Source organism: Pelodiscus sinensis, chromosome 6 (assembly GCF_049634645.1).
Source record: "Pelodiscus sinensis isolate JC-2024 chromosome 6, ASM4963464v1, whole genome shotgun sequence".
In the NCBI taxonomy this organism is placed as follows: domain Eukaryota; kingdom Metazoa; phylum Chordata; order Testudines; family Trionychidae; genus Pelodiscus; species Pelodiscus sinensis.
In genome coordinates this window covers 106,736,600-106,757,280 of record NC_134716.1, presented here as the reverse complement: position 1 = coordinate 106,757,280, position 20,681 = coordinate 106,736,600, and the positions used below count along the sequence as shown (strand labels likewise).

The 20,681-nt window shown below is 41.0% G+C and overlaps 1 protein-coding gene across 3 annotated transcripts in view; it reads right to left on the bottom strand.

Annotated features, from left to right (window-relative positions):
* Nucleotides 1-20,681, bottom strand: part of PRLR (prolactin receptor) — a 261,793-nt gene that overhangs the window by 220,310 nt on the left and 20,802 nt on the right. Inside the window, exon 3 of one of the 3 annotated variants that reach the window (XM_075932555.1) lies at nucleotides 20,550-20,667. The exons of the other annotated variants lie outside the window; for them this stretch is intronic. The gene's annotated coding sequence lies outside the window, so the exon portion shown is untranslated. The remainder of the gene's footprint in view (nucleotides 1-20,549; nucleotides 20,668-20,681) is intronic. 3 annotated transcript variants of the gene reach the window in all.

Sequence of the window (20,681 nt, the reverse complement as noted above, 5' to 3'; positions counted from 1 at the left end):
GCGTATGTGCAGTTGTCAATGTATATGTATAGTTTGTAAGCCATTTCAGGGTCCTTCTGGATGAAAGGCTTAATACAAATTTAAAAGATTAAGAAAGAGAAAAGTACAGTAGAGTTAAAGAATTAATTAATTTAGAGAATCACCAACTCAGAAGACAGTGCTTAAAGCAAAACATGAACCAGGCAAGTTTTAATGAGAATTTAGCAGAGTTAATGGAAGTGGCTATAGTATTGAACATTTTGTTGCATCAATCTCCTTCTGGAGAACTAACACTGGACTGAGAAAAAAAAATTTAGACTTCTTTCCATTTGGAATTTTCAATTTTCTAACTTAAGGTTATTAGTAGTGCCAATACAGCCTCATCAGAGAACATCCTGACCTGGAGTGCCATCTTGCAGCAGGGCCACTGCAGGACAGAAGCACCTGCCACAATTTCCCCTTTCAAGGTCCTACAAAACAGTCTAAATAGTCTTGCCTTAGAAGCATTAATTTGTCCCAATCACAAGCCATAGGAAAACAAGTCTTAGCACTAAGTCCCACAACCATAATGAAGACATATAAAATACAACACAAAAATCCCTCACCACACCCTGGGTTTCTGTCAGTCCTCTCCCATCCTTGTACCAGGACAGACACCTAAACTCATCCATCTGGAAAGCAACTCCTTTTTTCCTCAACAGGAATCCCTACAAACTCTATACTGGGTGGTCATCTGTACAAGTGGAGCATCCTTAACTCCCAATGTCTCTCTCAGGGTTCCTCTATGTCCAGCTCTGCAGAACAGAGACATCCACAGGTAAGTCATTCTAGTCCCTGCTGCTCCCTGTCTTCAGTCCTCTCTGGGTTTGTCCTCTGACTCGGAGCCAGCAGGCATTTTTTGCTGCTTCTACTATATTCAATCCTCTCAAGCCCTCTGGCCCTGGCTGTTTGACATGAGGAAACCAGCCAGCAAATCCTTCTTACTGCTCTCTTTGAATTCAGCCTTTCCCCCAGCAAACACCTATTTTCTTCCAGGATCTTCCACAGTTTTCTGATCTCTAGGGCTGTGTCCAGACTCAGGGGTTTTTTCGAAAAAAGTAGCCTTTTTTCGAAAAAACTTCACCTGCGTCTAGACTGCAGCCGCGTTCTTTCGAAATTAAATCGAAAGAACGCGGCTTTTCTTTCGACGGCGGTAAACCTCATTGCACGAGGAAGAACGCCTTCTTTCGAAAGTTCCTCTTTCGAAAGAAGGCGTTCTTGAATGTAAATAGGGCTTCTTCGAAAGAGAGCATCCAGACTCACTGGGTGCTTTCTTTCGAAAAAGCAAGCCGCTTTTTCGAAAGTTCCGCGTGCAGTCTAGACACTCTCTTTCGAAAGAGGCTTGCAGTCTAGACATAGCCTAGCAGCTCTCATTTGCTCCAATCTCTTACACAGACAATTCTAATTCACCAAATCCCTGTCTCTTGGGGTCACTCCAGGACTTTTTTATAGCCCCCAGGTGCTGCATTGCCCTGTTAATTGGCCAAATGGAAGCCATTGCTCTGGTTCAGGGAGTCTGGCCAGTTTTAACCATTGAGGCCAGTTACCATGTCCAATATCTGTTTTTACTTGGGGCTCTGTCTTTTTATTTATCCCGTTATTTTTGCTCAGGTAAATTTCCTATCTATGCAATCATTAAAAATCAAGGAAGTTATCTATGAAAGACCTATTAGTATCCACATCAAGTAACTCATATAAATTCTCTCTCAAGCAGCATAGTAACTGAATGCAGTCAGAGTTCTCATTTATAATTAGCTCAGACCTCTCTCTATTCTCCTCTTGGGATCTCCCATTAAAGAAAAGAAGCTGCACCCCCACCACATCCACCCCAAAACAACCACAAAACAAAGGCAAGAGGAGGAACATATGTGTAATTACTCTAATCCATGTAATTGCTTGTTTGTTGCCACTTCCTTAAGTTTTAGGAATCCAGAGTCAAAAGTCATAACAATGGTAATGACTAATCATCTGTTTGTGGTATTGATCAGCAACTTTCAAATCTGCTCCACTTAGAATGAAAAATAACTAGATTAGGAATTCAATTAAGACTAAAAAAATGAGATGCCAGTCAGCTTTATAAAAAAATCATATCAGATGCCTGCCCCCTTTCCAGATGTTCATAGAGTTTAGCAAACAAGACCAGACTAATGGCTCATAACTCCTAACACTTTCTCCTCTTCAACTGACTGATGGTTCAGCACACTAGCTATTCATTTGTCTCCAATCACCAGTTTCTCCATTCGTTCTTCTTCCTCTCTAGATATCTACACATTCTATAAGCTTTTTATTGCTTGATAATAGGCACATGTTCTTGTTACTTCTTGTTACTTTTTACCTCTCTTTCAACTTTTCAGAGTACTTCAAGTTTTCAGTCAAAGCCTGAAATCAGAAGCAAATGTTTCTGGTATCAAAAACCTTTTTAGTATAAACTATGCCCTTGTAACTACTTCAGCATGACACAGAAGTTCAATATATATATATATATATAAAACAAAACAAACAAAGATGTGGTTTTCTTGAGCTGTGGGTGCAACTGACACACTGGAATTTTCATAATTCTGTCTGTTGCTATTGACTGCAAAATAAAACTATCCACAGCATCAAAGAGTCAGGAGTTTGATGGACTTTCTTAAGGTTCATTAAGTTGCAACCCTAGTCAAATCAGTCAGACTATGTGGAGAAGGATCAAGGTTTTGGTTTCTGTGGTGAACCTTAATAGGTCTCTTGTATGTCTGGGAAATCATACTTCTGACTGATCAGTAACTACTCCGTAAGAGGAAATGCCTTATTTTCTTCAAGTATGATTTTAACTAAGTGCATATGTACTGGAAGATTTCAGAAAATCCAGTAATGTGCCTGAACCACTATTGCTTACAGCTTGAACTTTAGCATCCAAGCTAACAGGCCCAGACAGCATGACCAAGTCAGGGAGGGGGAAGAAGGGGAGTTTGGGTGCCACAGAGAGGGCAGCTTGACCCTGTATCCTTCCTGAGGCCCAAATCTCTAGTGAAATTGCTGAGCTATACATTTAGAAAAACAGGAAGTTTGTCTAAATGCCCTAAGATATATATCTGTCAGGGACCCCGAGCATGGAGTCTTTGAAAAAGAAAAAACGCATCTGGTGAAAGTGATGATCAGAAGAAAACCTCTTGCCTAACCTTTAAAAAGTGCTTGCCTAACAAGTTTTTGAGTGACATGTTATGGTAATACTAATGGATAAATAGGGAAGGAATGTTTGAGTTGGGGGGACAATTTTGGGAACACTTGGAGGGACGCCTCGAGGACTCCTTGAGGACTCTTTTAATCTGGACGCATCTTCTTCCCCACTGGCAGATGGAAGACTAGTCATCGGAAACCTGCTCGGTGTCACTCGAGAGCCACACTCAACTTCGATAATTAGCGAGGGTGGGGGTGTTTTACTAACCTGTTGAGGATGTGTGTAAGTGCTTGAGCCTAAGTAAAGTTTAGCTTTAAGTAAAAGCACTCTTGTGTTGTCCTGTTTGTACAGTCCATCTATCGGTCGGACGACCGTGTCTCCCCTGAATTATTTCCTGACACCACCTCTCAGAGAGTAAAAGTTACCGAGAGGTTTGGGTTGGAAGAACCCCGGGTAACAGATACCAAAGGGGCTGACTGTTTTTAACAAGCCTAGTAGTGGATTGTGAGTGAGATATGCATACTCCATTTGAAGGTGCACTCTACCATGAAAGTGGGTCATTCTTTCTTGAGGATAAGTCAGAGCAGAGTACTAAATGCTGTAGATAATATGTGTTTGAAAAAGCTTTCTATAGTTTGCATGTGACGTGAGTTAAATCTTTATTCTCTTTAAATTTCTATTCTTTAATGCACAATCGTCACATTAAATACATGCTTGTTAAACAGTCCATAATCCCCTGCCTCCTTCATCTCACACCTTGAAATTATTCAACAAATGGAGCTACAGCCTTCCTTACTTCATAGCCATGCTCCAGTCTTAGAGGAGATCCATCTCTGTGCACTGAATGAAGCAACTATTCCATGGGGGAAAATGGTATGTGATCATGTTATTTAAGATTTTAGCATAATAAATACACACAAAGTAGCTGAATTAAGGTTGCACAGCCACTTTACTATGTCCCAAAATGAGTTCCCATCACAATTTATGAATTTATTATGTATGTATTTATTTACATGAAGCAGAGAGTTCATTTGAACAAAATCCTGGGTTCTTTGCAAACATAATTTTGAATTATTTGTCATCTGAAGTGGGTTGTGTGCATGAAAGCTCATCATGTTACTATAGTTTTTGGTTAGTGACTAAGGTGCTACAGGTCCACTCATCATTTGTTAAGCTTTTTTTCCCCCAGATGATATCTAACCAGTGCAACACATAGAAAATGAACATACAGATTTCTATGAAAATCAGAGTTGGCTTTGAAAGAAAACTAGGTACCATACAGAGGAATATTTTTGTCATTGTGTAAATATCAGGAAAGGGATCCCACAATGAAAATGTTGCTAAATCTACCACTTTCATAGTCAAAGGAATAACCACTGAAAAGAACCAAAAAGGAGGAATGAACCCATAAAGTTGAAAGGAGAAACACATAGCCTATAAAAAATGGATCCTAAGCCATCACAAAAACCATCACTTGACTGTTCCTGGTATCTTTGCTAAACTTCATGACTATGGAATGGGACTTAATGAGAAACTCTTCTCTGGGTCCCAGCAGAGCTGTTGGCAAACATCTGAAACCTTAGACACATAAGGTGGGTCTAGACTACAGGGTTTCTTTGAAAAAAGTAGCCCTTTTTCCGAAAAAACTGTACCTGCGTCTAGACTGCTGCCACGTTCTGCCGACAGTAAATCGAAGGAATGCGGCGGTTTTGTCGATGGCAGTAAACCTCATTTTACGAGGAATAACTCCTTTTTTCGACAGAGATCTGTCAAAAAAAGGTGTGTGTGGACGCAGGGAGCCTGTTCTTTTGAAAAAAAAAAAAAGGCCTCCAGGAAGAAGCCCTAGTGGACAGTCCATCCTTTACATGCTGATTACCTCTATGGTTCCTGTCCCCAGCCTCTTAAAAGCACAGGCACCCAAACAAGCATTGCTATCAGGAAGCCAGCCAGAGCACCCATGTAGCCATGTCCCAATCTCAAGGCCCCCCCCGGCCCTTCTCAGGACAGTGAGGAGAACCCACCCAGGGACACCAAAAGGCGGGCACCAGCCTGGTCAGGGCCAGAAATTAAAAACATCTTGGAGCTCTGGAGTTCACCCCGGGTTTTAGGAATAAAAGTATCACTTGATGTTGGCAGTGATTCTCCAAAATCTGTGTATTGTGATTCTGGGGGGAAGTTTTTGGTAACCAGTGCCTGTAGAGGCAAAGTTTTTTTTTTCTTTTGAGCTCTTTGCGGGGCCCCATCTTCTGCACTCGGAGTGCCAGAGTGAGGAACAGTCCTGACATGCTGGCAGAGCAGTGGGATCATTTTGAACCAGGAACACAGACCTCGGGATTTAAAAAGGGCACATTTTTTCATTCTGTTTTGCTCTCTGGCAGTTTTGAGGGATTTTTTTTCTTTCTTTTTTTCTGATGCTGTCTTGGGGAAAGGCACACAGAAAATTAAATCTGCACAGCAAGAGAGTCCAAACCAAACAGTGTTTTGTTTTCTTTTTCTAGCTTTCAGGGCAAGTGGATAGCTAGGGGATGGGCACAGTAGCTCAGACAGAACTCAAGACATAAGCCAAACGTCTCAACACAGGAAGTAGGGACTGAAGCCTGGCTCTGAGGGGCCAGCAGGAAGTAGCACAATGGAGACAGGGACTGGGGGGGAGCAGACCTGCCCCAGACACAATGGACCTCAGAGTGGGAGGCTATTTTGCAGGCAGGCTGATATTTCAGTAAGGAAGAGATGAAATTTCTCCTACAGATGGTGGAGAAGCATACAGAGGTGAGGCAAACAAAAGCCGAGCTGAAGCGTGCACAAGCAGAGGCTGAGGCAAGGCAAGCAGAAGCACAGGTGACACGAGTAGATGTGGAGGCACTGGAGAAAGCTAAAATGGGCGGACACTCCAGCTACTTCCCTCAAAAATCCTGCTCCAATCACTATTCAACACCCCAGGAAACTTCCCATGTACCAGGTGGTAGATAATGTAGAGGACTTCTTCCTAAATTTTGAGAGGGCCCATCAGGATACATCATCTCCTCCCAATGAGTACATGATGGAATTAAGATCTCAAATCACTGTCCTTTAATAAGGGTCGGCAGCTGACATGTCAAGGCTGTTCCCCACTCTGGCACTCTGAGTGCAGAAGATGGGGCCCCGCAAAGAGCTCAAAAGAAAAAAAAAAAAACTTTGCCTCTACAGGCACTGGTTACCAAAAACTTCCCCCCAGAATCACAATACACAGATTTTGGAGAATCACTGCCAACATCAAGTGATACTTTTATTCCTAAAACCCGGGGTGAACACTTGAACCCACCCCTAGCGGTACCCCAAACTCTTTTGCCCCAAAAGAGCTTGAAAAGAGAAAAACAAGCTGCAGTCTTTGGTAGCTGACACCTCAGTCAGAGGCCTGCAGATGCACACAGACAGACAGACCTTGCAGGACACAAGAACCAAATCATCACCTTAAAAAAAGTGATCTTTATTACCGCTGATCCTGGGCTCCACGCAGCGCTGCTGCTTTGAAATGCCTGATGCCGGGCTCCCAATGGTATTTCAAAGTGGCAGCACTGCATGCAACTACTGAATCCCTTGCTGATCCTGGCCTACACGTGGCAGTGCCCCTTTGAAACACCGCGTGCAGCCTGGGGACACCCCAGCTGGCCCCAGCTGCACGTGGCGTTTCCAAGTGGCAGCACCCCATGGAGCCCAGGGTTTGGCCCCAGGCTTCAAGCGGTGCTGCTGCTTGGAAGTACCCCATCCTCTCCCCCCTCCCCCTTGCTACCTCTTTCTGATAGAGGCAAAAAGAGGGGGAGGGAGGAACTAGCATGTTGACTATCCAATAAACTTTTGATTATCAGATAGTTGACTCGTCCTTCACATCCCTATACTGTACCTCACTGTCACCAGTCTCTTGGGCCCAAGATTCCAGGTTTTGAGCTACATCTACTTACCCATACTTACTAGCAACTCCAGTCTACAGTCTCCTGACACCCAGATGTCTGAACACATGTATACAAGAATTTTGTATATCACCACACTCTGATTAAGATCAACAAGAGAGTCTTTGCAGGCTTGCCCTCCTCCCCAACTCCAAAAAGAAGCTGTAACATGTACATTTTCATGTGGGCCTGGCATTGTACCACCAGGGACTACCCTGTATTCCCAAGGGCACAGTAAATCCCAGGGCACAGTTCTGAGTTGTCTAATGAGACTTTGAAATCCAATGCCTAGCCCCACTAGGCACATCAATGCAAATCACCATCTGGAAAGGATTTGATTGTAACTCCCATCAATGGTAACTACCTTCATTTAACCTGCTTGCTTGATCAACTTTTAAAACTTGTTTAAATAGAACTGCCCAGATGGTTGATGAGGTTTCAGTTAATTTCGCCCTTCCTGGGAAGACTCACACAAACCAAATGGGATGTCGCAAAAAGGAAAGTAATAAAGAGCAGGAATCTGATAAAGTGGCTTATCAGGGATTACTAGATAGATTAACAAGGAACTTTGGGAGGTTTGAATGAGGTGCACAGTATGATTAAAAGCTGGTGCCAAACACTTCTGAGATGTTTTGGTAGTTTAAAAATATTTATGTAAAGACTTATCAAGCCTCTCATAGTCCTTTTGATGAAAAAGCAGCAGATATAAGGGGGCAAGGAGCGGTATTTTATTTCACATCTAACCCAAACTTCATTTTAACTAAATACGAATAACCTCCATTAATTGTTACTACAAACATTTAGGCCAATCATCATACAGTTGAATAACAAACAGCATTATCTAGCAATCAGTATTTGCGTAACGAGCACACTATTGATTTGTGCTGCTGAGGGATGGTTCAATGATATAGCTGTTCTAGTTTCACTGTTCATTTTCTACTTACTGTGGTTCCAAAAAGAAATAAAATATATATGAGACATGAGTTACAGGCATTATTAATCTTGCCTTCAATCTTAGAGAAGGATAAATTTATAATCTTACATACATATGATTCCTTTTGAAAAATTCTAAAACTTTTGAAGATTGAGGGCAGCTTAGAAATTCACTTTTATACCACAAGTATGTCTGCAGTAATGTTTTCTTTGATTTAAAAAATCACTTGATATTTTTTTCTGGTGCTGAATAACAGGTAACACGAGATTCATATTTTCATTATCGTTATCTCTAAGTTTCCATTTCCAGTCACTGCAGGTTGTTAATTCATAGCAGACAGATTTCAGCTGAGTGAAGCAAAAGCATCATATTTCTTCTAATCTCAGGCATAGTCAATAAAAATCTGTAACCAGGGTGTGTCATGCATATGGATCATGAAATCTGATTTCTAGATTGAAATCTATTGCTTAACAATAATTTTTTCAAGTGTTTTACAATCTTTTTTTTAGTGTTCATATGAAAAGTGTCTGCATAATGTTGATATTTCTGTTATATTTTATATAGCTTTGTTATCTTATGTAAAACAAGTTTATAAAGTAAGTATGCAGAGTGTGGCCTGTGTATAACAACTATATTTACTATATCGTAGTGCTGGCTAGAAAACAAAATTTTCTTTCTGCGGTAAATTCTGACATTTCAACATTTGTTTTTGGTTAGAAACAGAACAAAAAGATGAAATTCTGAAATTTCCCACAAAATGGAAATTAAACAATATTCCAATTTAGAACCCTCTCAATGTTTCATTTTGATCATGTGAAGCATTTTCTTTTGATAACACTGAAATATAAGAATATAATTTTAAATGCTTCAATGTAATAAAATAAGCACATTACATTAGTAGTAGATGTGATTTCAGTACTGCATGAGAAGTTTTCATTATAATGAATATAATAGCAAAATATCATTCGAAAGTAAAAATAAAATGAATGGAAACGTTAAAAGAAAACATGAAAGTCAACATTTTGATTTTTTTTACTTAAACTACATTTTCCAATATAAACTGTTCCATAAAAAAAAAATAACCAGTGACAATAGCTAGTACTTCCTCTTTCCTATAGCACTAGCAGAAATGAACTTGTCTGACTAAGTGAGTATGTAAACTATTAGTTAAATGCAAATCACCACTTTATCATTGTACCATCATTAATATGGAGATGACACTACTTAGTTTTGTTTCAATCATATTTTACTCTTCTTTTATTGGATTCATAAAACTGTAGAATAGCCGTAGCCAAGGATAAACTATAAAAGGACATCTTACATAAAGTTCTAACTAGGGCTGTAACTTTATTCCAGCAATAAAGTTGTAGGAAAATTTCTTTTAACATTTTTCTTCACATTTTTAACTAGTTCATCACCCCACATGTTGTACCTCCTCCATACATTTGTTATTCACCATCTGCTAAATCATATCTCCTCCCAATATGGGCTCCTTAAATTGAAGCATTTGAACTGGAAAGCAAATATCTCACTTTTCTAATAGCAACAAAACATTTTTAAAAGGAAAAAGTAGACAAATTAAACAAACAGGCTTTTTTGCCTATTTAGAGTGAAGTTTGACATTCCTCTTCCTTTGTCCACTTTGTTGTTACATTGGTTGCTGCTACACATGTAAGTAAGGCACAGATGAAGATCAAGTAAACAGTAGCAAAAATATTAAAGTGCAAATGTGGATATGCCCATATATTCACATACATTTAGAGGTGAATCATCTGCTGTTTCATGTTAAAGTTATGGTTTGACAAAACTGCAGATGAAAGAGATAATGACCTACATTCATAAGGAATTCTAAACATTTCACATATCCAAATGAGTAGTATGTAAAGGAAAGGATGAAAAGCCCATTAATACTACTCCTAATTTAGAACTTTACCCCCCAAAAATATCAAAAGGAAATGAAGAAAGTCAAGCCATTTTTAAGAACTTTATGCTGGTTGTCTGATCTAGGGGTCATAGTGGACCACAAGCTAAATGAGTCAATAGTAACACTGTGACAAAAAAAGCAAAAATAATTCTGGGATATATTAAAAAGAATGTTGTATGCGAAACATGAAACGTAATTCTTCTGCTCTACTCTGCACTGATTAGGCCTCAACTGAAATTCTGTTGCCATATTACAGGGAAGATGTGGACAAATTGGAAACATCCAGAGAAGAGCAACAAAAATAACTAAAGATGTGGAAAACATGACCTATGAGGGAAGACTGAAAGAATAGGGTTTGTTTAGTCTTGAAAAAGAGGACTTTGAGGACAGTTTTGAGAGACCTGAACGGTTGTTACAAGGAGGAGAGAGACTGGTGGACCGCCACTGCTACATTTTTTTGCACCTCTGCATATATGGGTGATTGCTGTACCTGTTGCCAATGGATAGTTCCTGTCCAATGGGAGCTATGAGAAGCAGTGTCCCAGTCCACATTGCTTCCTGCAGGTCCCATTGGCAGGGAACAGTGATCTGAGGCCAACGGGAGCTGAAAGCCCCCATACCTGCGGAGGCACAGATAATATAGAGGAAGCAGCCTGCCAGGGGCTAACCTTGCTGAACTGCTGTCATTTTATTGCCAACCCTGTTTTAAATGGTGCTTGGTACTGCCATGAGTGCAGGGGACTGGACTTGAAGACTTCTCAAGGTTGCTTACAGTCCTATGATTTTATGAAAAAGACAAAAAAAAACCCTCCTTTTGTACAGATTTGTATCTTGTGAAAATCCTGGGAAATATGAATGTGGACAATCTAAATTAGGAAAGAAGTCAGAAACAGAAGGTTGCTTTGAAAGAAGTGTCAGGCCTACTTCTCAACACCTACAAACCACATTCCAATTTCATATGAAATATGCCTCTCATGTAATCTAATGTCCAGAACAACGTGGCATCAATAGATTCTGTATGGAACCTTGAGGAAAGGCCAAAAAACTGTAATCTAAAAGGATAAAAAAGTCAATTTGGCAGTTCTGTAATGAAAAGGGTGGCTTGACAACATTAAGGACTGGTTGCGCAACAGAGCTCCATGGGTGACATGAAACACAAATGTCAACTTGGGTGGTATATACAGTGTTCTTGTAGCTGTGACTGTCCCAGGGTATTAGAGAGACAGGGTGGGTGAGGTAATGTATTTTAAAGTTGATCCAATAAAAGATGCCTCACCCAACTTTTCTCTCTAATTCTGATGGTAGTGTTTTGCAGACACTATACTTTTGTGTAGTGTGATAGCTGATAGCCCATAGGTGGGAATTAGCTGGCAGCTTTTCTATTCAGGTATTATATCCTACAAACAAAATACAAGCCCTTCCTGTGTCTAAAGTCAAATACAAAGCTAAAGTTCAACACAAAAATGAATCAAGTTTCTTGCCACTGGTTTTACTCTGCTATATTGCCTCAAGCAAAGTCTACTGCTTATGTTACTTTAACCAACTGTAAACCAACTAAACACCCCAAAGCAATAGCTTTTTGTTTTCAAAGCTAATAACTATACCTAGTGACAAATTAGGAATGAAAAGTAATAAATCTGAGTCCTGTAGCAATGAAAGGAAACCACCAATATCTACAAGTGTAAAAAAATTTCCAAAACTCCACTTTTATTGAAACTAAAACTTCTAGACTGAAAATTAAGGAAATAAAGTGTCTAGCTTCTTCCACAATTTAAAAGAACTAAAAGTTAGTTATAAGTACATTGCACTGTATTAGAATGGTAAAGTATGTCAGCCTTAAAGTAGCAGTGAGACACAATGGCTATGTCTACACTGAAGGCTTTTGCGCAAGAACAACTGTTCTTGCACAAAAACTTGCAGAGCGTCTATACTGCACGCGCGTTCTTGCACAAGTAAATTTACAGTACAGCGTTGGAAAAGAGGGCTTCTTGCGGAAGAGTTATTCCTCTCCCCACGAGGAATAAGACCTCTTGTGCAAGCGCACTTGTGAAAGAAGGCAGTGTGGACAGGCAACATGGATTTCTTGCTCAAGAACAGGGCCAGCTCAAGCCATTCCTGCGCCCCGGGCAGCGGGTGCGCGACGCATACCCCTAGCCCCGGTCGCGTGGTGCCTGATGGCAGCTGTAAAGGGCGCCGCGCGGCCCCCGATCCCAGGCGCATGGGACCCCTTACAGCTGCCATCAGGCGCCCCCCATAGGTTGGCACCCTGGGCAGCTGCCCGGCTAGCCCCCCCCCCCCAATCCAGCCCTGCCCAAGAAACCCCTATGGCTAAAATGGCCATCAGAGCTTTCTTACACAAGAGAGCGTCCACACTGCCATGGACGCTCTTGCACAAAAGCACATCTCTTGCACAAAATCACATGGCAGTGTGGACGTGCTCTTGCACAAGAACTTTTGCTCAGGAACTCTTGCGCAAACAGTTCTTACGCAAATAGCCTGCAGTGTAGATATAGCCAATTTGTCTAGTGTTATCCTGATGGTTAGCATGGCATTTAAATAAACCATATTATGGCATAAGTTTGGGCTAGATAAACTTTATTTTTTTGTCATTTCTAAATACAGAAGGTAGACTTAAGTCATCCTTTGTGTGAAAGATTACTGATTTCACAAGAGCTATTATAGACCTTTAGATGTCTAAAAATCCAATTTTGGATTTACAGATCTTCTAACAGGTTGGCAAGGACATATAGTAACATTCTTTCTCTAGATTCCTACTCTTTGCTTAGAAGTTTTTGTGCCCCCAAGTTAATTTGGCATATTACTGACTTGTCTGACACTGTAATCTGCACACATGCTAATAATCAATGGCAAAACAAACGAGGCTCCTTTTCAAAATAACACTTTTCAATATCTTCATCTGATCTTTTGGGCACTAAAGTTTATTATTCAACATATCTTCTTTGGGAAAGTGATGGCCTTCATGTTTAGGATGTGCCCTGTCCAGCAAAGTTATGCTTACATAAGAATTGCATCAATAATGGTTGTGCAATCTCTTTGCAGAACTTGATTATTAATGATTTTATCGTGCTGCTTTACATTCATAATAGCTTGAAGGTAGTGTGATGAAATTTTTCCTGCCCTTTGATGTTCGTGTAATGTCTTGCACATTTTTCATAGCTGGAAAATAAAGTGGAAATCTCTGCAGTATGATAAACATAATCTTTGAGTATACTGTGATAGCAGCAAACTAACTGGATTAGGGATGTTAGATATTGGGTAGTTAAATAGTCATGTAACCGCATGAAATCTTAGTGGTTACATGACTATTCAACGTCCCTGAGGGTGGGGCCAGCAGACAGTGTGTTCCAGCTCTACTCCCAGGAATCCCCCAGCCTCCTTGTGCTTCTGACTCTCTTTCAGAGGCAGAAGTGTGGGGTGCCAGGCAGGAGCCAGTCTGCAAGATACAGTTTAAAAACCAGCTCCCAGCATAGACTGGCTGCCTGCTGCCCCATGCTGCTGCCTCTGATACAGCAGAGGGGGGGGGGGGGAGCGGCAGCGCCTGCCTGCAGGAGTCCAAACTCCTGACAGACAGAGGCTGCTGCGGGGGAGGTATTAGGGGAGGCTGCCGCAAAGCAGTCTTTGTCCATGGCAGCTGGGGCTGGCTGTGAACAGAGGCTGGTCCTGCAGTAACCCCTGTCCGCAGAAGTTCCCAGCTCCCCATGGACATAGGCTGATCCGGGTGAAAAGCACCTGTTTATGGTTGCTGCAGTGGGCACAGCTAGGGGAGGGGTACAGTCAGACACATAGACAAATAGACCCACAAACAGACACATTTTCTGAAATATATAGTAGATAGCTGTCCTTTCTCCATCCCTGCCCTTTGCTGGCCCAATGGGGTCATAGCTGTCCTAGTTTCCATCTCTGGCCCCTGGTGCCCCCTGTGGTCATTTTACAGTATAACTTCCTCCTATCAGACCCCTCCCTTTCCATTTTATGAGAAACAATTGAATTCCAGACACATCTCATTGTCCTGGCACAGCCAAATTCTTACTTTGCTTTAAGTTATGAAAAGAGGAAGCTACATACCAAATTTGGTGGTCCTATTTCATACTGTTTAGGAGGAGTTCTTGAACAAATAGACTCACTGGTGGACAGACAGACGGATGCACATTTCTAAAACGTATAGTAAGATTAAAGCAAGAAGCAACCTTTCCAATCATAGAGCAAAATAGCTTAAGTCCCAAAAAAGTTAAGGGTGAGTGGCTAATTCATACTGCATGATTTATGCCTATGCAACTATAGATACAATATATGCCAATATACAATACATGCTAGATACTATATATGCCAAGAGATGAAGATTTTGGATGGTACACTAACATTGCCTGACTGAACAACATTATCTGTGTTACCAAAATCACACTTCTGTCAGCTTAGCTTGTCTACACTGGGGCTTTTCTAGCATATCTATGTTGGTTACAGTGTATATGTTTTTTCGTAGCTTTGACCAACACAGCTGTGCAGATAAAACTTAGTAGTGCAGATCTAGCCTTAGTAAAAAAAAGTTAATGTTAGAGCTGATGAGCTGCCAAGAACTCAAGGACCTTGGAAGCTTTGGAAGCATAGGCTGTTGAGGACCCAAACCTTGGGAGCCAGCTCTCCCACACACTTGGCTCTCTACCAGCTCACCAGACAGGCTGCTGAGGAACTGGGAGCCTGGTTGCCTCAACTCCCTAGCACCTCACTAGGCAGGCAGCAAAGGAACTGGATGGGTGAGCACATAGTAGAGCAGGAAGGTTTCCATAAGAAATCTTCTTGTGTTTTGGCAGGACCATCTCAAAATTGAACAGTCACTAGGAAATGTTTAGATTTCAGCCAACTGGTAAATTATGATTAAACATAATATAATCAAAATACAGGACTATGTAGCACTTTAAAAACTAACAAGATGGTTTATTAGATGATGAGCTTTCGTGGGCCAGACCCACTTCCTCAGATCAAACAGTGGAAGAAAATAGTCACAGCCATATATACCAAAGGATACAATTTAAAAAAATGAACACATATGAAAAGGACAAATAACATTTCAGAACAGAAGGGGGATGCGGGGGGGGGGGGTGGAAGGAAGGTGAATGCCTGTGAATTGATGATATTAGAAGTGGGGCGAGTGGGATGTTTGTGAGTTAATGGTATTAGAGGTGATAATTGGGGAAGCTATCTTGATAATGGGTAAGATAGTTCAAGTGTTTGTTCATTCCTTTTTGGAGAGTGTCGAATTTTAACATGAATGACAGTTCAGAGGATTCCCTTTCAAGTGCAGATGTAAAAGGTCTTTGTAGCAGAATGCAGTTGGTTAAGTCATTGAGAGAGTGTCCTTTCTGGTTGAAATGGCAAGAAACTGTTTTTTCTTTGTGATCTTGTCTGATATCTGTTTTGTGGGCATTAATCCTTTGGCGAAGTGTCTGAGATGTTTGTCCAATGTACATAGCAGACGGACACTTTCGGCACATGATAGCATAGATTATATTTCTGGATGCGCAGGAATATGTATTCTTGATCTTATAACTCACTTGGTTAGGCCCAATAATGGTGTCAGCAGAGTGAATATGTGGACAAAGCTGGCAACAGGGTTTGTTGCAAGGGAAAGTACCAGGGTTGGTATTAGTGTGGTATGTCCTGTGGTTGTTGGTAAGAATCATCTTGAGGTTAGGTGGTTGTCTATAGGAGACTATGGGTCTGTCTCCCAGAGCTTCTTGGAGTTTAGTGTCCTGTTCCAGTATAGGCTGTAATTTATTGATAATGTGTTGGACAGGTTTAAGTTGGGAGCTGTAGGTGATGACAAGTGGTGTTCTATTGTTGGTTTTCTTGGGTCTGTCTTGTAGTAGATGGTTTCTAGGTATTCGTTTGGCTCTTTCAATTTGCTTTTTTATTTCTCCGGGTGGGTAGTTGAGGTTTATAAATGCTTGGTAGAGAGCCTCAGTTTGCACATGCTCGCTGGAGACTTGATATTTAGGTTGCTAAATTCTCCAAAGATTCCATCTGTCCTGGGCCTGCCATTGGCTCCACCAGGGCTTCCTACCTCCAGCAAAGGAACAAGTAGCCCAAGTAGGTTTGCCAACCCTGTAATCACAGAAAACTGAACACTCCGTCCCTCCTCCTGCCATTTCTTTTAGGCTCTTCCCCTTCTCTGAGGCCCCACTTCCTGCTTGCTCCATCCCCCCTCTCTCCATTGCTCACTTTCCTCCTCTCACTCACTCTCACCAAGCTGGGGCAACGGGTTGAGGTGGGGGTGAGGGCTCCAGCTGGGGTTCAAACTCTGAGCGGGGGGAGACCAGGGATGAATAGGGGGCTTTATGTAGAAGGGGGCTTTAGGTTGGTGGTTAGGGTGTGTGTGGGATGAGGTCTCTGTCTGGGGGTGCAGGCTCTGGTTCAGGCCAGAAATGAGGGATTTAAGGTGTGGGAGAAGGCTCCAGGCTGGTGCAGAGAGTTTGGGTGCAGAGAGGGGAGTGAGGGCCCTAGCTATGGCTGCAAGTCTTGGGTGGGGCTCGGGATGAAGAGTTTCGGGTGGAGAAAGGGGTTCAGTTCTGGGACAAGGAGTTAAGGGGTGGAAGAGGGTTGGGGTTGTGGAGTTCCAGCAGTACTTATTGCGGAACCCAGGAAGTGGTGGCCAGATTCTTGCACCCCTAAGCTGAGGGGAGCACATGGATGGAGCCTCCTTGCGCCTAAGGGCTGCAGGGACCTGGCAGCTCATTCTGGGACCTGTGTGGCACCAGTGCAAGTAGGGAGCCAGCCTCAGCTCCTGACCCCTGCTATGCTACCAAATACACTTTTAAAGTTCTTGTCAGCAGTGCCAGCTGGAGCCACCAGGGTCCCTTTTCGACTGGGCACTCTGGTTGAGAATTGGTTGCCTGTAAATGTAATATTATGAAAATATGTGCTTGCTTTTTGTTAATATTTGCTTTTCCTGGGCTTCTGAGAGCTCATATTCTTTTCCCATCATACAACAGAAGCTAATCATGTTGTACATTCTTAAGTTTTCACTACCTAACAAGGATAGTTAAACACAATCTCCCAGGCAGTAGGTTGCAGGAAAAGTTGCCATAATTTCAATCACAGAATAATATGAATGCTTACTATAGGGTACATATGGTATCCAATCCTTTACTAAATTCCATGGCTGACTCTTTTTAAAGACACATTTATGAGATGTAAGGCTGGCATACAGTAAGCTGTGGCATGACGGTATCAAAATATTGATGAAATCATTTACTATTTGTGAAGTTTTCTCTGATCTAGATGGAGATACAGACACTCATGTTATCAACAGAAAAGTCAAACCAATGTGCAGAATTTCCTTGATTCAAAGTGAACAACAAACAGTAAGCTCCTACCCTTTGGAATGCTTGTTATGCAAGTTTTTTTTTTTTTGTTTGTTTTTTTTTGATCTGAGGAAGTGGGTCTGGCCCACGAAAGCTCATCATCTAATAAACCATCTTGTTAGTCTTTAAAGTGCTACATTGTCCTGCATTTTGCTTCAACTACCCCAGACTAACACGGCTACATTTCTATCACTGTTATTACCAACATGATTAGAAAAGGGTTCTGCTAACAGAACAACTGGGGAAACTGTGTCTTGATTTTGTAACTATGTTGCTTTAGATGCTTCATTAAATTATTGTTTTTAGAAGGCTTTTCTACTGGCTATGATATTTATTAATAGCTACAGGTTGAACCTCTCTAGTCCAGCACCCTTGGGACCTGACCAGTGCCGAAGCAGAGAATTTTCCGGACTATGGGAGGTCAATATCATCTAGCAGCATTACCAACACTTCCACTGCTTATTGGGCTCTTAGAAGACATTTAAATTAGAGGTAAATTAGAGCTAAATAACAGCTTAGAACACTGAGAGCCAGGACTGGTGGCTGTAAACAAACTTTATGGGACTGCGGGAAACTTGGCCACACTCATGATAAATGGACATCCAACTAACTACAATTATGCCAGACCATGGAAGTTGCCATACCAGAGAGTATTGGAGTAGAGATGTTCCACTTGTAGCAGATTTACCTGGTATTGCTTGGCTCCTTAATAGGGATGTAAGCGACTAGTTGACTAGTGATGCGACTAGTTGCTTCCCCTTCCCCCCTTCTGCCTCTATCAGAGACAAGCAGCAAGTGTGGGGGAGCAGGAGCTGGGGCCAGCTTAAAAGTTGGTTCCTCCAGCACTGTCTCCGCAGTGGGCAGAGGAGGTAGAAGCACACTGGGAACAGTGCAAGCAGGGACTGAAACATTCATATTACTCATGCTGCTTCTGCTGAGATTCTGCTTTTGAAATGTACAAGAGTCCCAGTCGGGCTCTTGTACTTGTCAAAAGCAGAAGCCCCACAGGGAGCGTTGGGCCATCAGGAGCTCTTGTACATTTCAAAGGCTCAGGCACTGCAGAGAGCATGGGGCCAGTCCCCCACCAGTCCCTGTAGGGCTTTTGCTACAGTTAAAAGGTGGAGGCGCCCTTATAGACTAATCAAATAGTCTATGGAAATCCCATCGACTATTCGATTAGTTAATTAAACTAATTTTTACATCCTTAATCCTTAACTCTATTACATTTTTTAAAATAAAAACAAAATATACATGCTTTCTTTAAATCACTGTATTTTTAAAAATAGTGATATTTTTATGAAGTTAATTTTTATTTTGGATTTCTTAAGAAAGGAACTGTTAAAATTTGTCCGTTTAATTTTTTTAGTAATTTTTTTAAAATGGGAATTCCATTGAGTGTATTATTTTCTTCCTCCCTATAAACCCTTATAATTTGCTGTTTTATCAAAAAAAAAAAAAGGTGCTTAATTCTTTACCCCTTCAACATCTCCTGTGACTGTAAAAAATGCAATATGCTATTTGAATAAGTTGACAAAGGGCATCAAGGTAACGGTGGAAACAATTGTGTCTGATTTTTTAATTTAAGGACCTGGTTCAACAAATTATTGTGTACTTTGCTGTTTAGTGATGGTTTGTTGAAACAAGACCTAACTTTTGTGCATTGTTTCTTACATCTTTCACTACTGCCTGCATTAGCAGTTCCTTACGTCATTTCAACTACTACTTCTGGCAGTATTTTGATTGTCATGAAAAAAAATGTTAGCTGTACTTCAAGTTTTCAAGAAGGAAGCTGTTGACTGTTAGTAAAGTGAAACAATTCTTAAACATGTACAAAAGCTCACCACTGATTCAGCCATCACTAGCGTCCCTATTAAATTTGTGCTATGGGGAAAACAAACATTTGTATTGGCTTCAATTGAGTACAAACTGATTTTAGCCACAGAGCAGAGGATCATGTGACTCACAAGAAAAATACTGAAATGGCCGACTGTTAGAGAAGAAAATCTACACATGGATATCTTGTCCTCATAAAATTCAACTCTATGCATTAAGGATAGTATATCAAGAATTATCTCTTCGTCAGTTGGTTATAAACAAAGCAAGCATGGTAGGACAAATTCTCCTGCAGTCTCAACTCTGACTCTCTACAAGAAGAAAACTATGATTATTACTTGTCCTTTCATAGCATCAATTTTATTCTTACTAGCTAAGGATTGCAGATTAGAGAATGATTCTGAAAGTGTAATGATCCCCTAAGAATATTTCTAATTTCCTGTGAATCACTCTTCAACATGCTAAGAAAGAACAAATTCCCTTTATTACAAATACTAGGATTAGTTCCCAGGGTGCTGGATAAATTCAAGCTCACATAATTATATTGTGCTTACTCACATTTCCCCTCCAGTTTAAAATGGACATCTTATTCTTCACTCTTTCTCCTAAAAATAAATTGTTCAGCAGTGTGTGTGAGCAATAACTGTCCTATTTCTACTATGAAAAGTGGCTGAATTTCAACTGCAGACAAATATGTTATGTAAAACAATGTGAGATCCATAATAAAATAAAATAATAATAATAATCCTAACAACAAACAGAAAAAAATACAGTAAAAGAATAGAGAATGGACTGTACTCAGTTAATGAATGGTAGTGAATATCTGAGTTTATCCTCATTCTACAATGTGTAGCCTAAAGCCTTGTTTGCACTATTACAACCCTGATTAATTTTCTAGGTGCTCACCATTATGATAGCTGATTGCTTCACAAACATTAATTAATTAATCTTCACAAAGCCCTGATGTGAAAAGTTAGGAAATGTAGAACTGAGGCCTAGAAAAATTAAAACAAAAAATGTCCACTGATTTTGGGTGCCCAATTCGAGATGCCTAAAATTTGAGTTTTCAGTTTACTTAGCATTATATAGCACTTTATATATTCAAGCACGGCTCCCATTGACTTCAGTTGCAGTTGTGAGTGCTCAGTGCTACTACAAATCCAGCCCCACAATCTTGATTTGGGCAACCACAAAATGAAGAACACATAATTAGTGTCCACCTGTGAAACTGATTTGCTTGTCATTACATAGAATTTCTATGAAAATGTAGAGATGGAATCCAAGTCTCTATGGTGCCATTCAGTTGCCATAATCTCCATGGTCCAGCACCCATAATCTCCCTGGACCATCCTTCTTCTGTTGTCTGTTTGCTACAAACCTTCCAACTTCTGTAACAGATGGGTGAGGGGTCCTATGGGCAACAGCCTTCTTTACTACTCACAACCCTTCTTCACCCTCAGAGCAGATCCAATCTTGTACTACATGAAGCAGGGGTCCTGTGAAAAAACAA